Raw genomic sequence first — 25,767 nt, 5'->3', positions numbered from 1 at the left:
AAGCACAGCCAACGGGGAGAATCTTTCCCAAGGTGATCTAATTCCCGTTGTCGGGTGGCCTGGAGCGCTGCTCCCGGTGCTGCTTGGCTCTGCCTGGCTGGTCATCGCCGTCCCTCACAGCTGTTGTCTGGCTTCTGACCCTGAGCCTGGCTGCTGGGTGCAGTGCCGTCAGCGGGACGGCTGAGCGGCGACGAAGATGATGCCTCTCCAGAAATGCCCCCTCAAAAGCTAACTCATCCCCAAAGAATTCAGCCTTTGGAACTGTGAGTTGAAGCCCTTAAAACAGTAATACCTTGACCCATCTCTAGCCACACCCCACCCCTGCCACTCATCTTCCTTCCCTGCTTTGTTTCTCTCCATAGCATTTACCACCAGTTAACATGCTATGATTTGTTCAATGTTATTAATTGTATTTAATATAATATATTTAATGTAATTAATAAATATTTAACATTATTTAAAATTTTAAATGCATTTAAATTAAATGCATACTAATTTAATTATTTATACTAATAATTAAAATTTATTTACTCATTAGTATACTATTTAATGATTTGTGTATGGCCCCTCTCCCCTTTCTAGAATGGATGCTCTATGAGGCCATGGATTTTGTTGTGTCTCTTTTGTTCACAGCTATATCTCCAGTACCTAGAACAGTCTCTGGAACATAATAACCACCCAATAAATATTTGTTCAGTAAATGACCCCCTTTACCTATTTAAAGTTTTGTTCATCCAGCTAAGAAAACTTTCATTGAATACCTTCTGAATGTCTGGAATTATTGCCTGGATTTGAGATATAGGGTCTGAGAGGAGATTTGAAAAAGGAATAAAAGAAGGTTCCCAGTAAGGATCGGAGGAAGGGGCAAAATAACAACAGCCTCCCTTATGTATCCTTCACAATTCACCAAGAGCTCTCTTGTTCATTGTTTATTTGCCATCTCAAATCAGCCTTTTGAGGTTGTGTCCTTATCAAGGCTTTTAGTTTCTTGGAGGAAGAAATGGAGGTTCATGGAAATTAAGTCACTTGCCCAAGGCCATAGGACTGCAAGTGGTGATGCCCAGGCCATTACCCAGCAGTCACAAATGCTGCCTTCAGGAGCTGCCTGCCCTCCCTTCTTGAATATCTCTTCAGCTAGCTGCTTCCCAGAAATCAGGGCGTGACAGAAGTCCCTCCGGGAATAGCATATTGTGTCACGAGACTGTAAATTCTGTTTTTAAAATCTGCCACTTTTTTGAGGTTTCTGCTATTATGAATTCTAAAAAGCACAGTAAACTCATCATGGTACTTAGCCACAGGATGAGAGAACATGTATGGAGAAGAGACATTCAAGTTGGGAATCAAATTTCCTAAACCCTCTCAGGTTTGGGGGTGCTTCCAAAGTATCCTTAGCAGGGATTTCCCTTGGGTTAGCCACCTCATTTTCAGGGAATTCCTGGTTTTCACTATAAGGGAAAATCAAATCCATTTCCAATCAAGTTTAGACTTAGAGACTCTTAGTGAGATACACCCCTTTTCCATTTCCCCAGGAATTTAGCCCCCTAATCTTCAAACTGGAGGCTGAGAACATTTTGAAATTCTGTGATTGAGCAACAGAGGACTTCAAATAACCTCCCAGCGCTCAGGAAGCATTGTGGGTGTGAGCTGGTTGTGCTGAGAGTTCACTGATGGGAATTTAATTTCTGGTCCCTAGAGAGTGCCCGTTTATCTTGTACATTACGGGATCACTGGAGCTCCAGAGCAGCGGCACTGGCCACCTAGCATAGAAGGCTGAGAGGGGTGAGTGGATTTGGCTACATAAATCTTTCAAGCAAGTATTTAAATAGTAAAATTTCTTCCAGTGGAGTTTCTCTTATATCTTGCTCATATTAGTTTCTTTTCTTCAACTACTCATTTAGTTTGTGAAAATAATTTTTAAAAGTTTTTTTAGTCATATTCCTTTTCTAGACTCTGACAAAAAGCATGTCTGTTATAGAAAGGGCCTAGATACTTGCTCATCCCCTTATAAAACGTGTTCCTCTTTAGTCCTGGTGGGAAGAGGTCAACAGAACGTTATAAATACAATAGTGTTCCTGCATCCCAGCCCGGGGATCCAAAAAGCTGTCAGTGGGGAGGGCTGGAAACTGACAGCAGGAAGTAGGATGATTCTGGAGGGAGTAGGATGCATAGTTGTCGGTTTCATGGTTTCCTCTAACTTAAAAATCATAGGCTCAGAGACCTCAATGACAAGGAGGAAAAGAGGATTGACCCTGTGGGATTTCAACATAAAATTCTGAGATTTCTACTAGTGTGATGTTAGAGATGCTGTTAGGGCTTGTGGTGCTCAAGGAAGTTTGGATAAGGAGGACGGTAGATACAAAAAGTAAAAGAGAGCATCCTTGTCCTTAAAAAACACATTTTAGTTAAGAATACACAAAACATATAAACATGAAACAACTGGAGAATGATAGGAATATGTCACAGTGTGAAATAAATGAGCCCAGTGGAGCAGAAGTGATGTGGCCATGAAAGGAGAAAGGGACACCAGGATGCACTTTCATTTTCTCCCTACCCTGTCCTAGCTGTTCTTTGAGCAAACCCAGATTAAAAGAAGAAATCTCTCTTATTCTTTTAAATTTTCTTTCTCTAATTAATATTGTCATAGATTTCCAGCAAGGGTGGGGTATGTTATGTTAATTTGAAGGCAGAAGGAGAATTAAAGGCAAAGAAATAGAGGAAAAATCTAATATAAGTATAATAAGAAAAACTATAGAGGATGGAAACTATAAGCAGTCAAAGAGCTTAAGAATCAAAGGACAGTCTACAAGAAAGAAAATCCAGCTGGCCAATAAACATGAAAAGGTGCTCAACCTCACTCATTATCAGGGAACTGCAAATTAAAAACCACCATGCTAGACCACGATACACCATCTTGAATGGCTAAAATGAAAAAGACAATAGTAAGTGTTGGTGAAGATGTGGAGCAACTGGAGTTCTCATACACTTATGATGGAAGTATAAACTGGTACCACCACTAACAAAGTTGAATATTCACAGACCCTGTGATCCAGCAATTCCACACAACAGAAATATGTGTATATGTTCACCAAAGACATGTAGCAAAATGTATATAGCAAAACTACTTACAATAACCCCAAACTGGAAACCACCCAAATGCCCATCAACAGCAGAAGGCATAAATGATTATGGTATAGTTATGTAATGAATAGTAATGAGAATTAATGAGGTACAACTACATGAAACATGATGAATCTCATAAACATAATGTTGAGTGAAAAAAGTCAGACATAAAAGATATGATTTCAGTTCTATCAAGTTAAAAAGCAGAAGAACTCATCAGTTTAGAAGTCAGGATAGTAGTCCATCGTGGGGGTCAGTGATTGGAAAAGGATGTGAGAGGCCTCTGGGATTCTGGTAATGTTCTGGTTCATGATCTGGGTACTGGTTATACAAGTGTGTTCCCTTCATGAAAGTTCATTAGCTGTATACCTTTGTGCCCTGTTCCTGTATGTATGACATATTTCCTTAAGATTACAAAAGATAAAAATCAGTGGAACAAAAGAGTGAAGTTGGATCCTTCACACTACATACAAAATTCACTAAAAATTGATCACATACCTACATATAAGGACTAAAACTATAAAACTCTTAAAAGAAAACATAGGACAAAGTCTTTAGGACTTTATAGTTGGCAATGGATTCTTAGCTATGACGCTAAAAGCCCAAGCAACAAAAGAAAAAATAGATAAATTGGATTTCATAAAAAATAAAAATTTGGGGGCTTCAAAGAGCACTATCAAGAAAGCGAAAAGACAACACATGGGTGGGGGGTGGGGGAGAATACATTTGAAAAGCCTGATGTGGTAAGGGTCTAGTATCCAGAACATAAAAAGAATCGTTACAATACAATAAGAGACAAAAATCCAATTTAAAAGTGAGCAAAGTATTTGAATAGACATTTATAAAAAAGTACAACACATCAATAAGCACATGAAAAGATACTCAGCATCGTTTGTCATTACGGAAATACAGTGAGATGCCACTTCACACACAATAGGGTGACTAAAATAAAAAAGACAGAGTACAGACAATAACAAGTGTTGAGGAGGATGTGGAGCAATTGGAACCCTTGCACATTGCTAATCTATTTGGAAAACAGTTTAGCAGTTATTTAAAAAGTTAAACATAGAGTAACCACATGACCCAGAAATTCCACTCCTAGGTATATAACTAAAAGAACTGAAAATATATGTCCACCCAAAAACAGGTACATGAATGTTCATAGCAGCATTGTTCACAATAGCCAAAAATGGAAACAGCCCTAATGTCCGCCAATTGATGAAGGGATAAACAAAATGGACACATCATACAATGGAATATTCAGTCATAAAAGGAATGATATCACTGATATGAAATCATTAGAATAAGCAGACTCATAGAGTCAGAATCTAGAATATAAATTATAAGAGGATGAATTAGGGGTAGGAATAGGAATTTGGGATAATGGAAAAGTTTTGGTAATGGATGGTGGTATTGGTAGCACAACATTGTGAATGTAATTAACAGCCCTGAATTATATATTTCAATATAGTTTAAAGGAGAATTTTTGGGTTGTATGTATGTTACTAGAATAAAAATTTAGAAGGAAATCCATGGAAACACATGACACAAATAGTGAACCTAAGTTAGCCGTGTACTATAGTTAATTGTACAATTATAAAAAATCTGCTTTCATCAGTTGTAACAAATGTAACACAACAATGCAAGGAATAAATAATAAGATCATTTATGGGAGTCCTGTATTTTATGCAGGATTGTTCTGTAAACCCAAACTTCTCTAATAAGAAAAAAAAGGAGGGGGGAGCTACAACATGGGTGAATCTTGAAAACATTATGTTAAGCAAAAGACACCAGTCACAGATGACCACAGATTGCATGATTCCATTTACATTCCATTAATCTGTAGAGACAGAAAGTAGATTAGTGGTTGTCAGGGGCTGGGGAGAAGAAGAAAATGGGAAGTCTCTGCTAATGTGTACTGGTTCTTTTTTTGGAGGAAGGGGGGAGCTGTTATAAAAACATTCTGTAATTAGTAGCAATGGTCACACAACTTGGTGATTATATAAAAACCTCTGAACTGGACACTTTAAAGGTTGAATTCTATGGCATAAAAATTATATTTCAATTTTAAAGATCTAGAGGGAGACAAACTAAAATGATCAGGTAGTATAAAAATACAATAGTACAGTTAAATTACTCTCTTTGGAAGCTATCTATGTGTCCACTGAAAGAGTCCACTGGATTTTGTTCTAAACATACCACATAAAAGAGTATGAAACCGTGAATCAGGGAAGTGTACACTATTTTATACCCACATTTTTCTCCCTGTAGTACCTTATACCTTTCCTTGTTCCTGGATGCCCCTCTTTGCCTTATAGATCAGAGTTTCTCAAAGTGTTGCCATAGTTCACCTGCATCAGAAATCTCAGGTCCACTGAGACAGAAGCTCTTTAGGTTGGTATTTGGACTTGCCACTTTTAGCCAAGCCTCTCTGCTATAAAAATAATACTGTGATGTATATTAAAAAGTCTAGAAGGAAGATGGCAGAATGGGTGAGGCATAGCAGGCTTCTTCTCCATGAAAGGAACTAGAAAGGGGCTGGAGGACACCCAGGACCAGAGTTTCAGAGTGTGATTGGCCATAGAGGGACCCCTACATTATTTGATGGTGATGTGGACAAAAACACCTTGAGGGATGGGGTGAGTTTCTTTGGCCAGAACTGCCTCCCAGGGCTGACAGTGGCCAGGTGGCCACCAGGCAAGGGAGCGAGCAGCAGCTGTCCACTCCCGTGCACCCGCCTTGGCAGTTAGCTGGGGAGGTGAACCTCCACAGCCATATGGCCGGGAGCTCCCAGGAGGGAACCTGGGATGTGACATTTACTCTCCTCTCACATAAAACCAGGGTTTGCACTGGCAAGAAGCAGGGAAAGAAGAGGGCACCATAGGAAGCACGAGGAGCCTTTCCCACACCCTGGAGGCTCGTGGGTGCATGGCAGGCAGGGATTGGGTCACGTTTGAGCTGAAGGGTGCCATTGAGTGGACTCCCTGTTGAACTGCAAAGGGCCCACATCACACCCCCAGGGCACACAGAGAACTGGTGCATTAACTGGATCCCTACCCAGTTTGGACTCTGCCTAGCACATAGGAAAAGTTCAGGGAAGGCTGATTTGAGAGTAAGAGGCAGCTCAAGAGAACCACCTGCTAGTCGGATAAGGAAACTGCACTCCAGCAAGCTGTAGCTCTGCCAAACCAAATATAAATGCTCAAATAATCCTGCATTTCCCAAAATAACCTTACCAAGATAAGCACATGCCCTGAAGCCAAGCAAAAATCATAAAGCACCTGAAGAATCTAGATGATTTGGACAAGCCAAATGAACAAATTAAAAGCTGGAGGAGACACAAAATTTGGAGAAATTAATTAAAGAAGTATACACAAATCTCCAAAACAACTTCAATGAGGAGGCTAAAAACATAAAGGACATCAAGAAGACTCCAGAAGACCATAAAGAAGAATTTGAAAGAGTAAATTAAAAAAATAAGAAGATCTTATGGAAATAAAGGATACTGCTGACAAATTAAAATTATATTAGAGACACACAACAGCAGAAGAGGCAGAAGAAAGAATAGGTGACCAAGCGAACAGGGCAACTGAATGCATACACACAAAAGAACAAATGGTGAAAAAAATTGAAAAATTTGAAATAGATCTCAGGGAAATGATGGACAACATGAAGTGAACAAATATAAGAATGATTGGAGTCCCAGAAGGAGAAGAGAAGAGTAAAGGGCTAAGAAGAGGGTTTCAAGACATAGTTGGGGAAAACTTCCCAACCATTCTAAATGACACAAATATGCACATCAAAGATGTCTAATGAACTCCAAATAGAATCAATCCAAATAAACCCACTCCAAGACATATACAGATCAGATTGTCAAATGCTGAAGAGAGGAAGAAAGTTCTGAAATCAGCAAGAGAGAAGCAATTCACCACATACAAGGGAAACAACATAAGACTAAGTACTGACTACTCAGCAGGCACCATGGAGGCAAGAAGGCAGTGGTATGACACACTTAAGATTCTGAAAGAGAAAAATAGCCAGCCAAGAATTATTTATTCAGTGAAGCTCCCCTTCAAAATTGAAGGAGAGTTTAAAATTTTCACAAACAAATGCTGAGAGAATTTGTTAACAAGAGACCTGCCCTCCAAGAAATACTAAAAGGATCTCTACCAGATAAGAAAAAAGGAAATGAGAGAGAGGTCTGGAGAAGGGCACAGACCTGAAGAGTACTAGTAAGGGTAACTTAAAGGAAATGAAGAGAGAGAGAGAGGAAAAATAGATCTGACAACTAAAAACCAAAGGATAATATGGCTGGTTCAAGAACTCTCTTCATAGTAATAATTTCTAATGTGAATGGATTAAACTCTCCAATTAAAAGGTACAGACTGGTAGAATCAACTAAAAAGTATGACCCATTGATATGCTGTAAGAGAAACATCTTAGACCCTGCAACACAAAGAGATTGAAAGTGAAAGGATGGAAAAAATATTCTATGCAAGTTGCAACCAAAAAAAGCAGGGGTAGCTAAACTAACATCAGACAAAATAGACATTAAATGCAGAGACATCAAAAGAGACAAAGAAAGACACTATATATTAATAAAAGGGACAATTCACCAAGGAAAAATAACAGTCATAAATGTTTATGTATCTAATCAAGGAGATCCAAAGTTCATGAGACAAACATTGGCTAAACTGAAGGGAGCAATGGACATTTTTATAGTAATAGTGGGAGACTTCAATACACCACTCTCTTCTATAGCAAGAACAACTAGACAGAGGATCAATAAGGAAATTGGGGACCTAAACAGTATGATAAATGCATTAGACTTAACAGACATATATGGATCATTACATCCCAAAGTATCAGGATATACATTCTTCTCTAGTGCCCATGGAGTATTCTCCAGGATAGATCATATGTTGATGCACAAAATAATTCTTAATAAATGTAAAAAGATTGAAATTACTCAAAGCACATTCTCTGACTACAATGGAATGCAACTAGAAATCAATAACCACCAAAGAACCAGAACTTTCATAAATATTTGGAGGTTAAACAACACACTCCTAAACAACCAGTGGGTCAAAGAAGATACTGCAAGAGAAATAGGTAAATATCTAGGGACTAATGAAAATGAGAATACAACATATCAAAACCTATGGGATGCAGGGAAGGCACTGCTGAGAGGGAAATTTATAGCTCTAAATGCATACTGCAAAAAGTATGAAAGAGCTGAAACCAAAGACTTACTGAACAATTGAAGAAGCTAGAGAATGATCAGCAACCTATCCCAAAACAAGTAGAAGAAAAGAAATAACAAAGATTAAAGCAGAAATAAATGAGCTGGAGAACAAAACAAAACAAAACAAAACAAAAAAGACAAAAAGACAATAAATAAAACCAAAAGTTGGTTCTTTGAGAAGATCAACAGGATTGATAGACCCTTAGCTAGACTGACAAAGTCAAAAAGAGAGAAGACCCAAATAAACAGAATCAGAAATGAGAGCAGGATAATTACTACAGATCCCTAAGAAATAATAATAATAATAAAAACATAAGAGGATACTGTGAGCAACTGTAAGCCAACATGCTAGACAACTTAGAGGAAATGAACAATTTCCTGGAAACACATGAACAACCTAGAGTGACCCAAGAAGAAACAGAAGACCTCAATAAACCAATCACAAGCAAAGAGATCCAATCAGTCATAACAAATCTACCTACAAATAAAAACTCAGGGCCAGATGGCTTCACAGGGGAATTTTACCAAATTTTCCAAAAAGAATCGACATCATTCCTGCTCAAGTTCTTTCAAAAATTGAAGAAAAAGCAACACTACCTAACTCATTTTATGAAGCTAAAATCACTCTGATAACAAAACCAGATAAAGACACTACAAAAAAGGAAAACTATAGGCCAATTTCCCTAATGAATATAGATGCAAAAATTCTCAACAAAATACTTGCAGATTGAATCTAAAGGCACATTAAAAGAATTATACACTACAACCAAGTAGGGTTCATTCTTGACATTCAAGGATGGTTCAACATAAGAAAATCAATCAGTGTAATAGAATGCATTAACTAATCAAAAAAGAAAAATCAAATGATCATCAACAGACACTGAAAAAGCAGTTGACAGAATTCATAATCCCTTTTTGATAAAAACACTTCAAAAGGTTGAAGGAAACTTTCTCAATATGATAAAGGGTGTGTATGAAAAACCAGCATAGTGCTCAGTGGTGAGAGGCTGAAAGCCTTCCAATAAGGTTGGGAATGAGACAAGGATGACCACAGTCACCACTATTATTCAACATTGTGCTAGAAGTTCCAACTAGAGCAATTCACAAAGACAAAGAAATAAAAGGTATCCATATTGGAAGGGAAGAAGTAAAACTGTCATTATTTGCAGATGATATAATCCTTTGGAGAATCCTGAGAAATCGATGACAAAGCTACTTGAGCTAATAAACAAATTCAGCAGAGTGGCAGGATACAAGATTAATGCACTTAAGTCAGTAACGTTCTTATACACTAGTAATGAGCTAATTGAAGAGGCAATAAAAAATTACATTCACAATAGCAACTAAAAAAATCAAGTACCTAGGAATAAACTTAACCAAGGATTTAAAAGACCTCTACACAGAAAATCATAAAACTTTACTAAAAGAAATAAAAATAGGACATAAACAGGTGGAAAGATATTCCATGCTCCTGGATAGGAAGGCTAAACATCATTAAGATGTCAATTCTACCCAAGTTGATTTACAGATTCAACACAATTCTAACCAAAATTCCAACAACCTACTTTGCAGACTTGGAAAAGCTAGTTATCAAATTTATTTGAAAGGGAAAGGGGCCTCAAATTGCCAAAAACATCCTAAAATAGAATGAAGTGGGAGGATTTACATTTCCAGAATCTGAAGCCCACTACAAAGCCACAGTGGTCAAAAGAGCATGGTAATGGCACAAAGATAGACATACTTATCAATGGAATTGAATAGAGAGTTCTGAAATAGACCCCCATATCTATGGTCAACTGATTTTTGATAAGGCCCCTGAATCCACTGAACTGTGACAGAATAGTCTCTTCAACAACTGGGACTGGGAGAACTGGATATCCATAACCAAATGAATGAAAGAGGACCCCTACTTCACACCCTATGGAAAAATTAACTCAAAGTGGATCAAAGACCTCAATATAAAAGACAGCACAATAAAATTCTTTGAAGATAATTTAGGGAAACATCTCAAACCTAGTAATAAGAGGTATTTTCTTAGACCTTACACACAGAGCACAAGCAACAAAAGGAAAAATAGATAAATGGGAACTCCTCAAACTCAAAAGCTTCTGTGCCTCAAAAGACTTTGTCAAAAAGGTGAAGAGGCAGCCAACTCAATGGGAGAAAATATTTGGAAACCATATATCTGACAAGAGACTGATATCCTGCATACATAAAGAAATACTACAACTCAACAACAATAGCACAAACAGCCCAATTATAAAATAGGCAAAAGATGTGAAAAAACATTTTTCCAAAGAGGAAATACAAATGACTAAAAAACACATGAAAAAATGTCATCTTCACTAGCTATTAGGGAGATACAAATCAAAACCACAATGAGATACCATCTTACAACAATAAAATTGGCTGCCTTTAAACAAACAGGAAACAATAAATGCTGGAGAGGATGTGAAGAAATTGAAACTCTTATTCATTGCTGGTGGGAATGTATAATGGTCCAGCTGCTGTGGAGGACAGTTTTGTGGTTTCTCAGAAAATTAGATATCAAATTACCCTACAATCTGGCAATTCCACTTCTCCATATATACCCAGAAGATCTGAAAGCAGCGACACAGACATTTGTATGCCGATGTTCGTAACAGTATTATTCACAATTGCCAAGAGATGGGAACAATCCAAGTGTCCTTCAAAAGACGAGTGGATAAACAAAATGTAGTATATACATATGATGGAATACTATGCAGCAGTAAGAAGGAAAAAGGTCCTGAAACATATGATAACATGGATGAACCTGAAAGATATAATGCTGAGTGAAATAACTCAGACACAAAAAGAGAGATATTGTATGTTACCACCACTATGACCTCCCTGAACAATGTAAAATAAATGTCTTATAAATATAGAATATAGGGGACCTAGAGATAGACAGAAGCTAGTGAAGGGGGAATGACAACCTGTTATGTTCAGATATGGTGATGAGGTTTGGTAATGAATGGGGTGATGATTGTTTGTCAATGGGATTGTAAGTATTGGAGCTGCATTGAAGGTGAATAGAATTGAAAGGGGTTGTTTAAAGGCATGTAACCTACAGAGCGGCACTACAAACATAGATAGGTGCTTGCATGATATACTTCTAAGGTATAATGCCGGTACAGAGAGTTGACAACAGAATGGTATATGGGAAAAATCTACCTATTGCATACTAGGGACTATAATTAACAGGAATACCTTACTAGTGCCACACAAATACTAGGGACAAATTGAGGACTGAAAAGAGCTATGGGATGTTTTGGGTCATGAGAATTGTTTAAAATGGAGAGTGATGGGGATTGTACAACTAAGTGATTATAATGTGAGATATGGATGGATTATTGTGGACAGGCATATGCTATGCGAACTTAGGAACCCCCTACTTTATAAGTCAAACCCTCAATCTTGAGGCTTGTTCTTGTGAAACTTATGGTTGTGAAGGGTAGGCTAAACCCACTTATAATTATGCCTAGGTGTCACCTCCAAAGAGCCTCTTTTGTTGCTCAAATGTGGACCTTCTTTCTCTAAGCCCAAATCTGCAAATAAACTCATCACCTTCCCCCCAGTGTGGGACAGGACCCCCCAGGTAAATAAGTCTCCCTGGCCATGTGGGACATGGATTCCAGGAATGAGCCTGACCCTGGCATTGAGAGGTTGAGAATGCCTTTTTGACAAAAAGGGGCTAAAGAAAGGCAGCAAAATAAGGTTTCAGTTGCTAAGAGATTTCATATCGAGTCGAAAGGCTGTCCTGGTTACTCCTATGCAAGCCTCACTTAGATATGCCAAATGGCCACAGTGTGATCAGCCCAAGTCAGCAGTAGTCCTGAAAACCTTAAAGAATACCTGGATCACTATCTGAGACTCTATAAAAGTCTCACTCTCTAAGTTTATTCTTCAGAAACTTAAATCCTCCAGAGAGTTCCTATGCCAGCTATGTCCCCAAATCCAGAAGCAACAGCCTCTTCAAGAATATTAACCAGATGTGTCCCCTTTTCCCATAATGTCGACACCCCTTTCCAACATGAACAAGTTAGGGTGGTCACTGCCCAGACATTCCTGAAGATCAGGAAAGTGATTAAACTAGAGGAAGGGGTAGTAGCAGACAAGATGGAATTTAACAAAGGATTATGAGTACTGAATCTCTATAAAATTTTGTTTTTCTTAGTTGCTAGGGTATTAAAATAGCTAGAAGGAAAGAACTGAAATGGTGGAACTGTAACCCATATCATTCTTTGAAACTTACTCTATAGCTACTTGTTAAATTGTAATTTGAAAGTTATCACCTTTTTGTATATATGTTATATTTCACAATAAGGAAACAACTGAAACTATGGTACTGGAACTCATAATGTTTTTGGAAATTTCCTATATAACTACTTGTTAGAGTATACTTCAAAAGTTATTACCTTTTTGCACATTAGATTTCACAATAAGGAAATAACTGAAACTGTGGAACTGTAACCCATAACATTCTTTGAAATTTACCCTCTAACTTGTTAAATTGTATTTGGGAAGTTATCACTTCTGTGTATATATGTTATATTCTGCAATAACAATATGATTTAAAAAGTAATAATACTGTTATTAATAATAGCTATTAATTATGGAATCTCCTTCCTTGTGCTTCACAGATGAACTCATTTAATCTTCAGCAGAACTCTAAGACTAGGTAGTATTATTATCCATATTTTGCAGATCAGTAAACCAAGAAACTAATTGCATGACAAACTTTCCCAAAGGCACACAGCTGGTAAGTAGTAGAGCTGGGAGTCAAAGGCAGGTAGTGTGTCTCCAGATGTCAAGCTCTTATCCACTGCACAATACCTCCTCTTCTCCCCATTGATTCTTACTCACACTTAAGTTTGAGACTCACTGTTATGCCTATTATTTAACATAGACTTGTACCTGGGGAATTGGATATATTTTTACCTTTTGTATGGAAATTTACAAAAACAATTTTTCTTAACGAGAATGTGCCAAGCCAGGTTGTAAGACTGTAGGTTTGGAAACCGGAACATGAAAGGCAGAAGTGCTTGGAAAAGGTGCCATCCCCATACATAATTAACTCTAGTGATAAAAGCTGCCCAGAGGAGTCACCTGTCTGCAGGAAAAACTAGCCCAAATCCCATTCCTAGCCTTGGATCAATCATGGGGTTCTGACTCACCAGGGCAAAGAGAGGAGACTAATCTGTGGGTGTCATGGCTTCTACACAGCTTGCTCGGGCCTGTCTGGAAGTCCCAACAGCTTCCAGTTGCCTACTAACTCCCCAGGCCACTTTCAGGCTAGTCCAGGGTTCCACAGCTCCCATCCAGCCAGAGTTGCCACAGACACAAAGGCCACAGAGGGTTCCATGTCATCTGGGTACCTCCCAATGAGGACTCTCTCAGGAGCCCTGCAGCGCACAGACAGGAACTTGGTGTGGAACGGTAGAAGGAGCGAATGACAAACCACAGATAACAGGTTTTGGATCTGCCCCTGGAAATGGGTGCATTGGGCAAGTCATGCCGTCTTTCTGAGCCTCAGACACTTCACCTGTAATAAAGATAATAGTTCCCAGCCCAGAACCTCCACAGGTGGCTAAGATGACTGGTCAAGATAAGATCAGTGAAAATACTTGCCAGGTGGTTACCATCATTGTTCTGAATTGCCCGTCATTAACTGCAATAGTCTGGTCTTCCTCATGTATAAAGGGCTGGCATCCACTCACTCATTCAGCAAATATTAATTAAATGACTGTGGCTTTCTTTCTAGATAACATTCAGAGCCTCTCAGTGACTAATAGGCATCTCAAACCAAACAGCTAAGCAGAACTCTTGATTTCTCCTCAAAATTTGCCCCTCCTCCAGTCTGCCACATCTCATAAACAGCATCAACATCCATCTAGTTTCTCAGGCCAAAACCCCAGGAGTCACCCTTGATGTCTCTCTTCCTTCATTCAGTCTATCAGCGAGTCCTTCGAAATACATCCAAGCCCCTCTCCCATGTCCGCCACGTCCATCCTAGTCCATGCTGCCGTGATTTCGCTCCACACGCAACGTCCTCCAAACCCTGCCCCTTCGCGGGCCATTCTCCACTCAGCAGCCAGGAAAAGTCACATCATGTCTGTCACTTCCCTGCTGGAACAATTTCAGCGGCTCCCACTTCACTTAAAATAAAACCCAAAGTTCTTGTCATGGTGTCAAGGCCCAGTGTGACCTGGCCCCTTCCTGTCTCTCTGGCCTTAACCTTTCACAGCATTCCAGCCACACCCGCCAGCCTTCCCACCATCCCAACATGCCAAGGTCACTCCCGTCTCAGGCCTCTGCGCTGCTGCCCCCTTGGCCTGGCTCCTTCTCATCACTTAGGTTTCATTTCAAATAGCATGTCCTCAGTGAAGCCCTGTCCTGAGTCACTCTCTATCTGTTTACTTGTTTTATTCTCTTCATAGTATCTGTTACAATCTGAAATTATCTTAGTTATTTATTTATTTACTTGTGAAGCATCTGCCATTCCCCTCAACTAGAATATAAGCTTCACAAAGGCAGGCACTCTGGTTTTCCCCAGCTCCTAATGCTTGGCACATAATGGCACTCAGTAAGTCTTAAATGAGTGAATCAATCTTGCTATGACACTACTATCTTCAACTATATTTATTTGATTTGTTCCCAAAAGAATTTAAGGGGGTTTATAGCAATGGGCACAATAAATAAGATTTGTTAGCTACCAGCCTAGGAAGTGAGGTTAAAAACAAAGGGAGGGGGATGCTTAGATGAACTCTTCACTTTGCAGTGCCCCAGGACTCAGTCCTTGAAGAACCTCTTCTCCATCCACACTCAACTCTGTGATGAGGTCCTCCAGTGCCCTGGCTCTAAACACCATTGGCTTGTTTAGCTTGTTTGTGCCCAGCCAGAACATCTCCCCAGAACTCAAGCTCACTCATATCCACCTGGGTATCTAACAAAACCTTAAAACATAACATGTCCAAGTCTACTGTCCCACATTTTACTCTGTGGGAGAACATGTAGTTAAAAGCAGCTCTATCCTTCCAATTTCTCAGGACAAAAACCATGGAGTCATCCTTGACTCCACTCTTTTTTTCATACCCCACATTGTTCTAGCTCTACCTACAAAGACAAATTCTATTAGCTCTACCTACAACATATATCCAGAAAATATGACCCTTTCTCACTTGCTGCCTAGTACTTTACCACAATTATCTCCTAATTGGTCTCCCTGCTTCTAATTTTGTCTCCTGTGTCTGTTCTCAACACATCAGCTAGAGTGATCCTTTTAATTTATGTCATTCGTCTTCCAATGGCTTTTCATCTTCCCCCTCAAAAAGGCCCAAGCACATCAAAGGCCTCCAAGGCCCAGCATGATCTGGCTTCCTGTGAGCTCTCAGACCAGATCACCAGCTGTGCTCTGCCTCACCCACTCCAGCCCGGTCACACCGGCCTCCTTACTGTTTCTTTAACATGTTGAACACACTCCTGTTTCAGGGATATTGTACTTGCCGTTCCCTCTCTCTGGAACATTCTTTCCTGGGGATTTACACAGCAGAACTTCCAGCCTCCTTCAGGCTTTCCTCAAATGTGTACTTATCGGAAAATCCCTCCCTGACCCTACCACCCTGGTTAAAATTCACTCCCTCTTGCCCCATTCCCCTTCCCTGATTTATTTATCACCACCTAACATATATAATGTCATTATTTTTTTGCATGCATGTTCTCCCCCACTAAAATGTAAGCTTTCTGAGGGAGGAAATTTTGTCTGTTTTGTTCGCAGTAGTATGTAGAAGAGTGCTTGGCATGCAGTAGGTGCTCAATAGCTATTTGTTGAATGAATTAATGCAGATGAAGCTAGGGATGAGGTAAGGATGTAAAGCACGGGCTGCGAGGTCTCTATACTAGTTAGTGCTGAGCCACCAATTGCCTCTCAGCTTTCTAACAGTCAGTACAATGTAAAAGCAGCTCCGGTTACATGAGTCACAGTGCCTGTCACTGAGATGAAATCAAACTGTCCAGGAAAAACATAACTCATCCTGATACTGAGCCCAGAGACAAATGTATCCCATGAGCCCAAGGTGCTCAGCTAGAGCGTTAGAGAGAGACAGCAACAAGGATCGGAGTGTTTCTTATTACATTCTCCAATGTGATTGATGTCTTATGCTAGAGCATAAATATGTCAAAGCAATTGTACACAGGGCCAGAATAATGCGGTACAGATATGCAGCTTTCTATTAGCCTGGCCTGATTCAGAAACAGACCTTGAGTAGCATGGACTGGGCATGATTCATAGCTCTAAGTTCTGAGTCTCTCAGTGAAGCACTCGTTGAATGCTGAACGGCAGAGTTTAAGCTTACATTTGCTGACAAATGCTTGGAACACAGCTAATCTGTGAGACTGGGCCTTTCTGGAGGTACTGTGGAGGGTGTAGTCTGCACAGCTTTGGAGGTGCCATTGTGGGTCATGTAAATGGCACTTTTTGGATTCTTGCAGTATGCAACCTACACAACTGCATGAGGCAACCCTGCTTAATGAGGCTTTAACTATCAATTAAAGCAGAGGAAGATTTATATTTATACATATTTATAAATGTACCAAAACCAGACAAGGGCACATAATATCTAACTTACTGCAGAAATGGGCTGAAGGAGCACCAACGGACAGGATAAAGGTTCCATAAGGAATAATATGAATTTGGCACTGACACAGAAAATGGCTATGAGAATATTAGTCTGAAAATTTTTAAAGCAGGTGGAATGAAATATGCCCCCCTCCATGTTAGCTCTAAAATATCTCAGCAGAACTTCCATTGACCAAGTCTTTCTAATTCATCCCTTCAAGGAATGAATTGTAAAATAAACATCGAGGTAGATGACTGGGTTAGTTTGCTATTTGGGATTGCTAGCCTTAAGCTAGTTTGGGGGCAGTTCCCAAAACTGATGACTACAGTAAGTTTTTCCATTAAGAAATCTGATTCTATAAAATTTACAGTAATACATACATTCAGTCCTCCAGGCATCCCAGGCAGTTCTTCCCAAAGGCAACTCCTAGCTCACACATGATGAGAAAATTGATATTTCCTTGCATCCCTGTGTAAGAACCACATTTCTTAAATTTTTGTGGTGAGTTAAGGACTTTTGTGAGAGTTGTCACTCCTCCTAAGATAAGCATTTTTCTTCCTTTTATTGGGAGATATGAAGAAATTGCATGGCAATTAAGCTGAAAAAAATGCATAAGGTAATGACTGAGTAAATATCCCAGTCTTCATGGTTGTTGCTGACCAAAGACTCCAGGAATGCATCTGCTTGGGTCAACTATGACTTGAGAAACTACCATGTGCTGAGCACCATGCTAGGCCCTTTTCTGAGGTTGGGTGGGTGGGAGTGGGGTTGAGATGCAGATGGAGATTGAGAGGGTGTGGCACTTGACCCCGAGGAGCTCCCAGTCCAGCTGAGGTATCTACCACAGCAAGGCGGTGCAGGCTAACTGTCCATGGAGGGGTGCTGACCATGGGCAATGCCTGCAGATGAAAGGGACCTGGGGACTCCAAGGGAGGTGGGCCCTGAGCTGGTCTTGAAGGAAGAATAGGATGTGGAAAACTGGTAAAAAGGCAGGAGGACAATCCAGATAGCAGGAACTGTGCCCAGAGGCCGGGTGGCTGGACTGAGGCGGGCATGTCTGGGGATGGGGCAGAAGGGCAGCCTGGAGACATGTTGTCATTAGAGGGTAAAGGGAGATAAAGCCGGCAAGTGACAGGGCTAGGGCTGGGGTATAAAAGGCTCATGAATTCCCACTAAGAAATCGAGACTTGATTCTGTAAAGAGTGGGAACCATTGAAAGTTGTTAAGCAGGGACTCGGATGATGAGAGATGGAAAACAAAACTATTCTTGATTGAAGAACAGAAACAGCCATCCAAAACCATATAAAGCAATCAAGTGAGTGTGTTATAAACAAATTGAAAATGAATACTATTTTCAACAGAGGATAATAAGTATCTGTTTAATTTCATACTTTGCACTATACTGCTTTTTACTTTTAGGAACTAAAAATCCCTATAACTTTGCAGTTTCATGAAACAGTTTCATGATTCCCTGCTTTTCTTTTTGTTTTGTAATTCCTCTTCTTTTCCAGCTCCTCCAAAATTTGGATGTTTCCTTTAGTTCTGGCTTTTATTCTCTCCTATAGACTTGACTCATATATCGCTAGTGCAAATGTAAAATGGTATGGCCATTATGGTAAATAGTTTGGCAGTTTCTTACAAAATGAAACATACACTTACTATATAGCCTATTAATTGCACCCTTGGGCATCTACCCCAGAGAAATGAAAACTTATATCCACACAAAAACCTGTACACAAATGCTTGTAGCAGCTTTGTTCATAATAGCAAAATAATGGAAACAACCCAGATGTTCTTTGATGGGTGAAATGTTGAACAAACTAGAGTGCATCCATACAATGGAATCTACTCAGCAATAAACAGGAGCAAACTATTGATACACACAAAACCTGGATGGATCTTAAGGGTATTATGCTTAGTGAAAAACAGTCCATCTCAACAGGTTATATTCTGTATGATTCCATTTCTATAGCGTTCTCACAGTGATAAACTCCAGAGATGGAGAACAGATTCCTGGTTGCCAGGGCACAGGAATGGAGGGGAGGGGCTGTGGGTATAAAGGGACAGCATGGGGGAGCTCTGTTGTGGTGATAGAACAATTCCATATCTTGATTGTGATGATGATTCCACAAATCTATACATGGGACAAAGTTACACAGGACTATAAACACACATAAATGCATACATGAATGCAAGTTAAAAAATTGTGAACTATGAATAAGGCCTATGTTCTGGTTAACAATAATGTACCAATATCAGTTTTGGTTTCGAATGTACTACAGCTGTATAAGACATCACCGTAAAGGGAAGCTGGGTGAAGGTTACACAGGATTCTTTGTACTATTTTTGCAACTTCCTGTGAGTCTATAACTATTCCAAAATAAAACTTTTTTTTTTCTAAAGAGTACCAAGAAAAAAAAAGGTGGGGAGGTTGGGAAGTTGGAACTCATAGAGGAGAGTTGCTCATCTCTGACAGTTAATAAGAGACAAATTAAATTCTACCCTGTTTGGGCCACTGCATTTTTAGATATCTTTGTTATAGCCGCTGGGCCTGTAGTGTAACCGACACATCAGTGGAGCAGTTCTCGGGCTTCCCTCCTAACACGCACAGCCCCATGTGTCTCAGATGGCAGGCAGGAATGCAACTAACTGTGAGGGCACACTGTGATGACCAGGCCTCACTCCACGCATTTTATAGGCATCAACTCTAATCTCCCTCTGACTCTGCCAGGCAGGAGCTAACATCTCACTTCTAGGATAAAGGAGTGAGCAAAGGCTTTCCAAAATCACACGGTGAGTAAGTAACAGAGACCAAGGTTTGAATGCAGACAGGTTTGACTCTTCCCATTGCTCACACATAATCAGTTGTAGACAGTGGGCGCCTTGAAGGACTGCAGCGGGTGCCCCACAGGTCTCCCTCAGGAGGGTGAGAAAGAACCCCTCGCGTTCTACTGCATCCAAGCAGGGGCAGGTTATCTGGGGGACTTGGGAGCAGCTGTTTTTTGGAACTGAAAAGGAACTGAGAAAACTTCCACTTTAACTACCTCATTTTACAGATAAGGGAACTGAGGCCTGGAGAGGAAAGTGATTTGTCCAAGAACAAATGCTGTGTCTGAAGATCAGTGTCTCTATTCACTGCAGCGCACTGGGGACTTTACATCAAAGACCTCAACTGACAAACGATACATCCAAGCTGCCTGTTTTCTTGCACTCCTTCTCTGTGGCTCTCTGGGCCCAAGGAGCAGGTAATGATGGAAGGTGCTCTGTGCTGTTGGGGGTGGTCAGGGACCGAAATGTGCCTCAGTTACTATGGGCTAGAGTTGACCCTTGACCAAAATCTAAAGCAGGTCAACCTTGTCTTTGTTCCTAAACTCCCCTTTCTACCCACCCTGTGTGCTCCCCTTGCCCTCCAGTCTGCTTTCAGGAAAGTGTTGGGCAGATGACACCTTTTAGGGATTTAAGCTGTATCTTGGGGTATTTATTCACTTAGGCTGCCTCTCCAGCTTTGAGTGAAAAACTTTGTCCTCACACAGAAGACTTCAGAACTTTACCTTCAGGGGGAGGTATTGGTGAGGATAGACGGGTGGAGGGGTCGTTGGGAAAATCTGATACATGTAACAGGGAGGCAATCATGCCAAGCAGCCTTGTACCTGGGGATGGCATCACAGCTGGCCTGTGTGTCGGGACTCAGCACTGCCTTCCAGACAAGATGTTTTAGTGATGAAATAAGAGCTTTCCTATCTGTTTCGGGAGCTTGCTCTGCATTCCGGCAAGGCTCCTGACTTGAGAAGGCTGAGTCAGGGACAGGCTCATTAGTTAGACAAACCCAGAAAGTTACAGGTTTCTCAAGGCTTTGTAAACTGATTCCATGTGGGAGTATTTCCTTTCCTTAAATGGATCATTGCAAAGATTGGATGCAAATCAGGAATTTAATTTCTAACCAAACAAGTTTCCACCCACATAGATAATGCGACTCATTTTAGTACAGGCAACTTGAAATAAAAGATTTTCTTCATCTCTGAGACTGAACTTCCCATCAATATCTAGGTGACATCTACAGGGGTCCCCTAAGGGTCCCACTGGGTTCCTATCGTCCAACATTTTAAACAGTTATAAAGCACCGTGTATGCGTGAACGCCTTTAAGCCTATGTACTCTCATTTGCTGTTCACACTGCCCCTTAAACAAAGACTGTGGATGCTATTATTATTTCCATTTGCTAGATGGGGAACCTGAGGACCGGAATGACAAAAAACTGGCCCAAATCCATACAGGAAAAATAAAAAAATTCTTCCAGTTTTTTTTGTTGTTGGTTTTTTTTGTTTGTTTGTTTGTTTTTTTAACTTCATACAGCATCTGCTTCACTGGGAGATGAGCCTGAAATGTCACAGGTTAAAAAAGAGGGGGGCTGAGTTAATAATGGAGAGGTATATGGGAAAAAACATACCTATTGCAAACTACAGACTATAGTTAACAGTAATATCTTAATATTCTTTTACCAATAGTAACAAATGTACCACACAAATACTAGGGGTCAATAATGGGGAGTGATAGGGAATAAGGGGTATGGAGGTGTTTGAGGTTTTCTTTTTTTATGTCTATTTTATATTTTTCCTTTTGAAGTAATGTAAACATTCTAAAATTGATTGTAGTGATGATTACATAACTATGTGATGATACTGTGAGTCACTGATTATATACTTTGGATGAATTATATGGTGTGTGACTACATCTCAATAAAATTTGCATTAAAAAAGAGAGGTGGGATGAGCCACCAACAACACATAAGCAATTTATTCATTTGTCCATTCATTCAAAAATAATTATTGAGTGCCTACAGGGCACCAGGCACTGTTTTAAGTGCCAGGGATTCAGCAGTCATTAAAAGAGGCACAAACCCAATGGCTCTTCTGTTCTGGCTGTTTGATTCCTGACCCCTCTGGCTAGCAATACCTAACAGTTAGAGCTTTAATGACTTACAAAGTGCCTTCCTGCACATCATCTCAAAGGACCTTCAAACCATCATCAGAAAGGTGAGGTGTGCTACTTATGGGTGCCAGGTGCAGCTGGGACTGCCATCAGCTTCTCTGACAGCAACACCAGTGCTTGTTCCAGTGGCCCTGCTGCTCATTTCAACTTTCTCCTTAAACAAGCAGCAAAGGACCAGAGCTCTAGGTGGGGGGTGTGCAGGAACCCTCGGAACTGTTCCACCTCCTGAAGCAGACCAAGGGGTTCCTGGTGAGCCAAAGGGTGGGGAAGAGAGGGCCCCCAATTTGTGAATTCACAAATGGCCAAGCCAAATGACCAGATCAGGTATAGAGGAAAGAAACAGGTGTCCATGCTCTTGTAACTTGTATGTCACGTGGACAGGGAGCAAGGTGGGGCTGACCGGGTGGGTGGTCTGCAGAGGACAAGGATGGAGGCCACACAAGCAGTGTTGGGCTGGGAGCCTGTGCACGCCCCACAATTCTCACTTATTTGCCCCCAAAGCACTATTAGGACTCCTGCTGGGGGCAGGATATCAGGGAGGCAGTGTGCACCTGGACATAGAGCAGGGCCTCAGTCTGAAGAGGCAGGAAGTGGTGAGATCCACAACCAGGAAGGGAACTGTGGAGCGGGTTGTGCCCGAGATGTTCTTAGCTCAATAACCATAAGAACCTGCTCTGATAAGACAGATGGGACATCAAGTTCTGGCCTTGTCTCCATAGCTGTGTGACCTTAGATAGGATATCCCACCTCCCTGGGCCTGAATATTCTTTATCTAGAACATAGGGGGAATGACACCCATCTCCTGGCTCTGTTGTGAGGACCACACTTGGTGCCTGTGGAACCTGTACACACCTGGCACACGGTAATCGCTCCAGGTGTGCTCTCACTCCTGAACTACATGGAAGGTCCCTTGGGGGCAGGAGTGGTACCTCGGCTTCACTTGTGCCCATGACTAAGCACAGTGCTGGATGCACAGTGAAACTCAGTGAGAACCTGTATAATGATTAGCTCACATGGGACTGCAGGAGGAACTACAAAGTGGATTTTTTAAATGGCCATTGGCAAGAGGAACTGGAATTCTTGGAGTCTGGTCATGTCCTGGGACAATTAGGAGCCAATGTCAGGTGGAGGAGACCTAGAATCCTTCAGACAACCAGCTCTCAACACCCAACATAAAGAAAGGAGATGATGGTCCAGACTTTTTGGACTCAGTCACCTAATCAATCTTCCCATCAATCCATCAATCGATCAGCCAACTTTCATGGGGTGCCAGCACAGAGTCGCAGATGAAGTGGAAGCCAGAGGCCCTGCCTACAAGGAGACTGTGGTCTCAGCGGGGAGGCCCCACCAACGACAAGGAAAGCACCGTAAGCCACACAAGATCTTAGGGAAGCGAGTGTGAATTATGTGCTGAGGGCGAGATGGTGCAGTGAGAGTCCCAAGAAGCAGGAGATAGGCTTCAGCAAAGAGGTAAGGCTTGAGCTTTGGAAATGCCAGGAATGAACCCCTGTCTACCTTGCTTCTGTGAGATGTCCGGAGTTGATCCTTCTTGGAGGAGAAAAGCACACCCACCTGCCGACTCTTCCCTGTCACCTCTGGGTTCCTTGCTCCTCCCAGGAGCCAACTGTTTGACATTACAATGCTCAAGGGCTGCTAGTGAAGAGACAGGAGCAGATGGCTTGTGGTGAAGGTGAGGACACAACTCCTCTGACCAGGCCAAGCTTTGTGCCTAGCCAGATGGTTGCTGAAGGGGCTCTTCAGGCTGACTTGCCTCCCAGTCAGATTCAGGAAGCTTCCCAGAAGGTCTTCTGACCTTCCCCTAGGATTTGCAGGAGTCTGTCAACATCCTTAAAGTTGGGTGTGTATGACATATTTACCCTGTTTAATCACCACCCCACCCTTCAAAGGAAAAAAGGCTGTTTCAGACACTTGAAGAGAAAGAAATAGCAGTAACCTTTCTGCGGGGCTGTTGATATCTCACTCCTTACAAGGAGCAGATGGACAAAAAGCTCCACACTCATTGCTCAGGAATGTGAGCCTCTGTGTGTGTTCTTCCCAACAGCACCTGGTCAGAGGCCCCTACACCTGAGCACAGCATTTCCTCGTGGTCTCCAGGATAACCAAATGGGGGTGGCCTCCCTTGCCACCCAGCCAAGAGAGCATTAACTGCCCTGAGATAATCCTAACCATGAAGTTTCTGAATGAACTCTTCAATTGAATTGAATGGGAAAAAAGAAAGTTTATTACTTGAGAAACAAACTTTCTAAAAGCTGAAACCACTTTCCTCACAATGGGTTATTATTTAACCTCCAGTCAAAGAAGGGTCAAAATCTACAATGAGCAAAGCGAAACTTCCCTCTAGGAGCTAACATAGTAATAAAAAAACCAGCAGTAATCTTAGCTATTGGGCCTCCTCTAGGTCAGGGACTTCCTATAATAACCCAGTAATTGTGCTCATTTTCCAAGAGAGGATATTGAAGCCCAAGTAGAGGTTAAGTTGCTTGCCTGCAGTCACACAGATAGCAAGTGGAAAAACAGAGATTTGAATCAAGTTGTCCTGACTCCAAAGCCAGTGGAGCTCTTTGGCCTGGAGTCACAAATACTCACACAACTTTTCTTACACCTACAGGTGACTAGAGTCCCTTGGGCATGCAGTGGATGTATGAATTTGGGCACTCCAGCCTGTCCTGTTCCTTATGAGGATTTCCCAGCCCTTCAAGGAATAAATGAATGATCTGTTTCTTCCTACACGGTTTTCCCTTTCCATTTTGTGTCGCTCAGAAAAACATGGAACCAGAAAACCAAGTTCAAGAGTCCTCTGCTCTGCTCAGTGGTTGAGGAGCCCAGCCAGCAGGGCCATCTGAGGTCTTTCTGTGAAATGCACCATGTTTGCACCTCCCTCTCCCGGTTGGTCTGAAAGCGTGTCCACTGGCTGTCCTCACAGCCACCCGGGCTGTATCTTTCTGGCTCCCAGAGCTATTCAGCTGGGCCAAACCCCATCCTCATAGTCAGCAGGGTCACCCAGACATTCTGCCCCCTGACCCCCATGGGCCTTTCACTTATTCATTCAACAAATATTTTTGTGTGCTCACCATATGCAAGGCCCAGTTCTGAGCTGTTGGGGGATACAGCAGATGAGATCCTTGCCCTCTGGGAGCTGACATTCAGGAATGTGGAGTTAATAAACAACTAGTTACTCTTTGTTTAATTGCAGTTTTATAAGCCCTGCAGAGAAGTACGGGTTGCTATGACAGTACATAACTAGGGGTGGGGAGGGGGTCCTGACTAGGACAGAGGTATCAGGGAAAACCTCCCCCAGGAAGACAGGGGAGGCTGGGATGCACAGAAGGAGGGCTGGTGAGACAATCAAGGTCAGAGAGGCTAGCAAGGGCTCGATCTAGAGGGTTCTTGGTAGGTCACGTAAGGACTTTGGACTTTATCTTAGGAACAATGAGACTCCTTCAAAGGGTTTAGGTGGCAAATGATTCATGTATATAAATCAGGGAAGAAAGGAATGATGTCTAGGATGACAATTTCCAAATTGTGTTCAACAATTTGCAACTGCCTTTTGTGCCCCTGTTCCCTCTGAAACAGTAAATTTGCAACAACTCAAAGGCTGTCACTTAAAGCGGTCTCAGTAAGTGTTCGTTCTTGACAATGAGGATTGAAACTCAGGCCATCTTCTCCAACTCAGAATATTCAGCCGTCCCTGCCATCGGCAATTGTCTTCCCCTATAGGCACACTCAGGAAGTTGCCCACCCAGGCCCATTCAGA

The 25,767-nt window shown here is 41.4% G+C and overlaps 1 long non-coding RNA gene across 1 annotated transcript; it reads left to right on the top strand.

Moving 5' to 3' along the window:
* On the top strand, nucleotides 1-25,101 carry LOC119526997. The gene is made up of 4 exons (XR_005215296.1): nucleotides 1-263; nucleotides 1,694-1,779; nucleotides 20,061-20,249; nucleotides 24,622-25,101. It is a non-coding gene; the product is annotated as an uncharacterized LOC119526997 (long non-coding RNA).
* The last annotated feature ends 666 nt before the right edge of the window (nucleotides 25,102-25,767 follow it).

The sequence above is a fragment of the Choloepus didactylus genome, chromosome 2 (assembly GCF_015220235.1).
Source record: "Choloepus didactylus isolate mChoDid1 chromosome 2, mChoDid1.pri, whole genome shotgun sequence".
NCBI lineage: Eukaryota > Metazoa > Chordata > Mammalia > Pilosa > Megalonychidae > Choloepus > Choloepus didactylus.
This window is presented reverse-complemented; position numbering and strand designations above follow the sequence as displayed.